Here is a 7900-nt window from a genome sequence, read left to right as displayed (position 1 = left end):
CTTTGACATCAATATTCATCTAAAAGCGATGTACATAACTTTTTGACATCAGTTTTTCTTCTTTAAAAGTGATGTCTATATTGTCACATAAACATCAGTTTTATCCCAAACAAAGTGATGCCTATTTTCAATTTATACTTGAACATGGCAGTCTTTGACATCAGTTTTTTATCTAGAAGTATGTACATTAACTTTTTTGACATCAGTTTTTGTTCTTTAAAAGTGATGTACAATTGCTTTTGTAACTAAGATATCAAATATACGAAACTTGCACTCAAGTCAACTAAAGAAATAATAGATTTGAATACATGCTTAAATACATAGTCTGGTCCTTTATCATCATCAAAATAAACTGCATCTTACATTGAAAAGATACTAGTTTGTTTTCTGTTATGCCCATCAATTCATCATCTATATTTTGGTGAAGCATCTACATTCTCACGAAGACTGGATCCAAGTTCCCGCTGTGTTTTAGAGTTTTGTCCACCAGTTGACTTCTGCAACACATCTAAATAGATGTATATTCCAGCTAATTCTTGGCGAAAAAGATTTAAAGGTGGCCTGTAAAATAGTGAAGTATGATGCTCAAGGTTTTTATGGAGTATACCCAAAGTCAAAGCAGGGACAGAGAAAACATATATCAGTGTGCAGAAGTTCTTTATAGTTTATACCTCTCAGCAGAAATATGGTGCATTCGCGATCTGAGATTAGTTTATGAATTATAAGATGCAGCAAACTCTAAGACAGAGAACAATATCCATGACGCTGATCTTTTGCAGGAGGCACATTGGGTCATCTATCGGAAATTTAAAAGATTTGCCCCTGTCCTTCTCCCTCGACACAAACATGTACATACAGTCATACATGCAGACATCGTGTCTACGTATTTGATAACTTGTAGCAGATCCTTTCATGCTTATTTCCGAGACTGAAAAAGCCTTGCTTACAGTATGTTTACTTAAGAAAATAGAAACAGTTGCAACATTTTGTTCACAGTGCCTCAACTTTGATAGGTAACTTGTTCTTGGGCATCCGGACTAGTGTTATTGGACACTGTCATCTTTCTCTAGAGCTGTCCACCTGCAGGCAAGGAAACAATTTTATAATGGAACTAAAATTCACTCCCTGTAAGCTTCTTTACATGTATAATTTTAGGAGCCTAAAATCTTTTAACAAAAGAGCTGTTTCAATAATAATTTGATGCTTGACAAAATCTATAATTCCATTTTCATGCTGACTAGTTTAATATTGCTATGAGGTCTCATCTTCTAGTTAATTAATACATTGTCATTTATTCCTTAAGTAGTCTTACTTGTATCTGCAAACAAGATGGTGAAAAATATACAAAGCTCCAGCTTTGCAAGGTTGATTCCTGGGCACATCCGAGGTCCGCTTCCAAATCCAAGGTAGCGAAAAGGCTTTATGGGTGCCTGCAATTGGTTATAAACATTGAAACTAATAAACGGACAGAAGTTATATGACAAAAGTCAAGTAATCTGAAAGTCCTGAGCAGCTTTTCTTGAATACCAAGGTAAAATTGTTGCCATACGAAGAGTTTCAGTAATAACCTGATATTTGGAAGAATTAACAATATTAATATAGCTAAATATTACAGAAATCTTAACACCATAACTAAATATTACAGTTTTGGTTCTTACTTTTGTTGTGTAAGGCATGTTTGTGACTTCTGACCATGTGAGGCTTGATCCTGTTTTTCTGTTATCCAGAATTTCCGTGTGTTCTTTCTGAATAATCAATATAAAATTTGTCATTTCGAGTAGTAATAATATGATATTTTTGGTTATGCATAGAACACTGATTACCCTGAGACGTTCCAAAACATTTGGATTTTCTGCAATAAATTTAATGAGCCATGTCAGTGCTGTAGTGGTGGTATCATGTCCAGCGACGAGCAATGTTAGTATGTTGTCCTTTAACTGTTTATCCATTAGTTTATCATCTTGATCTCCCCAATCATTTTTAGTATGTTTCTGTATCAGTGACTCCAGGAAGTCCTGGTGTACACTTTTTCCTGATCTTCTTTTGGAAATAATTGAATCAAACATGGCATACATCCTATCGCGTGCCTGAAAAAGAAAAGATATATCAATACATACCTTTATGATTTGTTTATTTTTAATTTAGTTGGACACAAAGTTTTGTTCTGTTCATCTTTAAGCATACCTTAATACCTCGATCATAAGCAGTTCCAGGAAGCTTGAGTGGCAAGGATGCAAATGAGGAAGAAATTGATTTAAAATTAGTTCGGTATTTGTCTTGCTCTGTACCAGTAGGTTCCAAGCTCATAATCATGTTTCCTATCACCTTTAATATGAACTGCAGAACAGGAAAATTATGATTTATCTCAAAAGGTTACTTATGACGTAGAACCTGTTAATATAACAAAAACATGATGAACGAGCTTAACTGCAGAAGCCTCTTCAAGAACCAAAACCTCCCGGTCTAGCCACTGGTCTAATGTTTCAGCAGCCAAAGTATTTATAAATTGAATGTATTTTTTGAGGCTATCAAATGAGAGAGGCTCAACAATCAATCTGCGGAGCCGCTTATGTTCTTCACTAGACTGTTGGAGCAAGCTTGTCGAACCAAGTACCTGTTTTCCAGTGTAAAAGAGGTTTAAGGTAACCAAACCATCTTTCCCTGTCAACAAAATCTTGCATGCGTCTCTCCCGGTCATGAAAATTATATTTACCTAGTACATAGCTCTTGAACACCTTGCCATACCTAACACAAAAGGTTAGATAAAAGATTATTAGTGTTGGCCTATATACTACCATGTATCTTGATAAATGTTGAAGTACTTTTTTTTGTCTATTTTTGATGAAACTGTAAATCCCTGAGGACTCGAAAACTCTGACAGAAATGATGAACTTTCACCAACAACAAGCCAACCCAGGTTACCAGGAATTCCTTCCAACTCCTTTGGAGCAGCCCATGCAAATTTCCATAATGCAAAAAAAACACAAGGAACAACACGAGAGCGATGACCATGCTTATTGTTCTCTATTTGGAATTACAAGTGCCAACAACTAGACCTTTGAACCTTCCATCATGAGCGCCCAATGTGCCTCCTGCATCCTTCTATTAGCATTTCTAGTACCTCTATACTCTTCCAGAACTGCTCCTCTTTCTTTCTCCAAATCATCTGATGATACCCGAATCTGTACTAGGCATAAGGTTGAACCTATAAAGATATATGATAAAATCTCAAATTATATAAAAAACCAAAACGTCACTATTACCTCTGAACTGAATTCAGCCAGTATAGATATAGCCTGAGGTAAAACTTCAGGCTTGTCAACCGGAACAAACAATTCATAAACAGTTTCATCAGAAGATGTCACTGCATTTTGACAAGCCCCAAATTCTGCACCAACACTTTCAAGAAACTTTATAATATCTTGATTCGTGTACTTGTTAGTCGCACTGAAAGCAAGATGCTCAACAATGTGCGCAACTCCGCACTCTTCCTCCTCTTCCAACACCGAGCTGCCATATAAACTTGTCCAATTATAAAAACAACCCAAATAAACTGTGTATGCAGGAACTATAACAAACAAGTAAACACTTTTCACTACAACTCCCTTGATTATACCCAAGATTTCATCTACAATCAAAGTACCTTAAATATAAACCAAAGATTACCTCAAATAATAGTTGTATCATATAGAAAAACAAAATTAAAAAATTAAAAATTAAAGATAAATCCAAGTAAACGAAAATAACATGCTAATTATTACCCAAACCATATTCCTTATAACCAACAAAGAGTATTAAAATTAAAAACCCAATTAAAAAATTAGGGTTTCGATTTTAAAAATCCCCAATTTAAGAAATTAGGGTTTTGATTTTAAAAAACTTAACTGTTAAAGCAAAGAAGACCATAATAGTATTCATGTAAAGGAGACACCAAGAGATTGTTAGCAGACCGGTGAAGGTGATTGTGATGGTGAACCCATCGGACCTGGTAGAGATGGTGGTTACTAAAACAGCAGAGCTGGGGCGGTGGCCATTAGAGTAGCGGAGGTTGTAGTGGTGAGAGACGAGTGAGAAAGAGAGACAGAGAGAGAGAGAGAGAGAGAGATTCAGTGGGAGTTGAGAGACGAGAGAGAGATTTGTGAGAGATTTTTTTTTTTAGTTTCTCTGGACAGGGGGAATAATTGGCAATCAAACGAGGGAAAGTTTTGTAAAATTTCACTAAGGGGGAACAAATTAAAGTGGCCTGCGCTGATTTATTTTAGAGAACTTTAGACATCGGTTGTTAAATAATCGATGTCTTCAAATACAAAGACATCAGAAAAAAACGGGGTGATGTTATTAGCTCTTTTAACATCAGTGTCATCCGCAACCGATATCTAATGTGTGATGTCTATTCAACTTTTTCTTATAGTGATCTGCTGACACGTGAGTGAACTCCATCAGTTGTTCAGCTGTGTGAGTCATGTTCAGTGAACTTATTCTATAATAAGCACCTACATACTAGCTATAATGTCACCACATAATGTCTATGAGAACAGACATCCTTCATAATGAAGCAAACATAGTATGTACCAATCTTTGCGGATTACTAATTACCAGTTAGTAATCCTACGACCAGGAAATATTTAAGTTCAGAGTTATCATCTTTTAGGTCTCATTATTTTGATCTCATCATAATCCATAAAAGATTTACTCTAAACTATGGTATATCTTATTTAAACACTTAAATAGATAAAGCTCGCAATAAAACCAAAACAAGTCTTTATTAATATCAATGAAATCAAAACAGATTACATAAAAGTTATTCCTAAATCATCATACATGATTGGACTTAGGACACATCTCTTTCAATCTCCCACTTGTACTTAAGCCAATCACTCTGGTATCTAATACCATCTTGTCTTTATGACAATCAAAGTGACTTTGAGAAAGTGGCTTTGTTAAAGGGTCTGCTATGTTGTTATGTGTGTCAACTCTCTTGACGTTGACATCTCCTCTTTCAACAATCTCCCTAATCAGATGAAAGCGTCGTAAAACATTTCCTATAAGAAGTATGTCATCCACATACAATACCAAGAAATGTTACCGCGCTCCCACTAACCTTCTTGTAGACACATGGTTCATCTATGTTTTTTGATAAACTAAACTCTTTGATTGTCTCATCAAAACGGATGTTTCCATCTACGAGAAGCTTGCTTTAAACCATTTACGGTTCGCAGCAGCTTACACACTAGGTGTTCATTCCCTTGGGAAAGAAAAGCCTCTGGCTGTGTCATATACACTTCCTCTTCAAGTTTCCCATTGAGGAAGGCCGTTTTCACGTCCATTTGCCGGATCTCATAGTCGTAGTAAGCAGCAATCGCAAGCAAAATCCGAATTGATTTTAACAGGGCTACAGGTGAAAAAGTTTCATCAAAGTCAATCCCTTGCCTTTGTTTGAATCCTTTTGCCACGAGCCTGGCCTTATAGGTCTCCACCTGGCCATCTGCTCCAATCTTCTTTTGTATACCCATTTGCACTCAAGAGGAGTCACACCCTCAGGTGCTTCAACCAAAGTCCATACTTGGTTGCTATACATAGATTCCATTTCGGATTTCATGGAACTATGCCATTTCTCTGAGTCAACACTACTCATAGCCTCATTATAGGTCACAGGGTCGCCATCGTCAATGATTGACAACTCATTGTCATTCTCACTGACAAGGCCACAATACCTCTCAGGTTGGCGAGACACTCTCCCTGACCTATGAATGGGCTGTTCCACAGAAGGTTGTTCAGTCTGAACAGGTGTTTCCACTTGATCCGTAGTAGTTGTGTGCTTCTTAAACCTCATCAAGTTTAATTTTGCTCCCACTGTTTCCTTCAAGGATAAACTACTTTTCCAAGAAGGTAGCATGTCTGGAGACAAACACCCCGATGATCGGTGTAAAAGTAATATCCCTAAGTCTCTTTAGGATATCCCACAAAATTACATTTTACGGATCGAGATTCCAGCTTATCTGGGTCAACTTTCTTGACATAAGCTGGACATCCCCAAATCTTAACGTTTTAAGACTCAGTTCCTTTCTTTCCATATCTCATATGGAGTTTGAGGAACATATTGGAAGGCACCTTATTCAGTAAATATGCTGAGGTTTCCAATGCATAACCCCATAGGAATACTGGAAGATTCGCATAGCTCATCATGGACCAAACCATGTCTAACAAAGTTCGATTTCTCCTTTCAGATGCCCCATTCAACTGTGGAGTATATGGAGGAGTCCACTGGGAGAGTATACCATTTTCTTTGAGATAATCTAGAAACTCTCCATTCAAGTATTCACCACCTCGATCTGATCGAAGAGTTATAATACTATGCTTGGTTTGTTTCTCCACTTCATGCTTATATTCTTTTAACTTTTCAAAGGCTTCAGACTTGTGTTTCATCAAATACACATATCCGAATCTAGATCGATCTTCTATGAAAGTATGAAGTATGAAAATCCACCCATGGCTTGCGTAGACATTGGTCCACATACATCTGTGTGTACCAATCCTAGCAAATCTGCAGCCCTCTCTCCATGTCCACTAAATGGAGATTTGGTCATTTTACCCAATAGACAAGACTCACATGTAGGATATGATTCAAAATCAAAGGGGTCAAGTAACCCTTCCTTATGCAATGTCTGCAGTCTATTTTCACTTATATGACCAAGTCTGCAGTGCCACAAGAAAGTGAGATTTTCATGATCCCTTTTCTTTATTAGTTTGTTCAATCTGAAGTAAATTATGCTCTACGTCACATACATACAGACCATTATTTAAAGTACCACGTCCATAAAGAACATTATCTCTAATAATAGAACATTCATTATTCTTAATAATAAATGAAAAACCATCCAAATCCAACCTAGGAATAGAAATAATATTCCTCATAATAGAGGGAACGTAATAACAATTATTCAAATAATAGTCTTGCCTGTAGGCATATATAAACTAAATGATCCTACAGATATGGAGGCAACCCTTGCTCCATTGCCCATACGTAGAATCACCTCATCTTCTTCAAGAGTCCTACTTCCCTTTAGTCCCTGCAACGAATTGCAAATATGAGAACCACAGGCGGTATCTAATACCCAAGTAGAAATTTGACTTAGTGACATATTAACTTCGATCATGAACATACCTGAATCAGAAGAGGTAGTCTCACTACCCTTCTTCTTCTTCAATTCTGCAAGGTAAACCTTGCAGTTCCTCTTCCAGTGCCCCACCTTGTTACAGTGAAAGCAAACAACTTTGCTCTTGGGGTCTTCAACTTTTGGTGGAACCGGCTTTTTCTCACCTACTTTCTTCTTCTTGGAAGGGTTCTTCTTCCTTTTCTTAGGATTGGAACCTTCACCAATTAGAAGAACAGAACTCTTCTTAGGGGGGAAATTCGATTCCGCAGTCTTCAACATGTTGTGGAGTTCAGGCAGGCTGACATCCACTTATTCATGTGAAAGTTCACAACAAACTGGCGAGAATGAACCCGGAAGTGATTGCAAGACCAAGTCTTGGCTCAGCTCCCCATCCATGACAAAACCAAGTTGTCCAAGACGTTCAATCAAATTGATCATCTTAAGTACATGGTCATTCACAGATGATCCCTCAGACATCCTACAACCGAACAGCTCCTTCGATATCTCATATCGAGCTGTCCTCCCTGCCACATCATACAACTCTTGTAGATGCATAAGGATAGTGTGAGCATCCATATGTGTTAGGGCAAAAACACGCGCTAATAACACACGCAATTATACGCGTTCGCAAGTAATATAAAATACTTATAGTTCATTCCCACAGAGACTCAGATTAATTATGTTCAATTAAACTCACTCACCAATGTATGATTACTTCTCAATGTTAAGACAATAACACTTAG

General features: G+C 37.1%; 1 pseudogene; it reads right to left on the bottom strand.

Moving 5' to 3' along the window:
• Window positions 1-990: 990 nt before the first annotated feature.
• Window positions 991-3012, bottom strand: LOC141704735 (abscisic acid 8'-hydroxylase 3-like; annotated as a pseudogene).
• Between the last annotated feature and the right edge of the window lie 4888 nt (window positions 3013-7900).

This window comes from Apium graveolens, unplaced genomic scaffold (genome assembly GCF_009905375.1).
Source record: "Apium graveolens cultivar Ventura unplaced genomic scaffold, ASM990537v1 ctg8194, whole genome shotgun sequence".
Classification (NCBI taxonomy): domain Eukaryota; kingdom Viridiplantae; phylum Streptophyta; class Magnoliopsida; order Apiales; family Apiaceae; genus Apium; species Apium graveolens.
The sequence above is the reverse complement of the archived record's forward strand: the minus strand, read 5'-3'. Positions and strand labels throughout refer to the sequence as shown.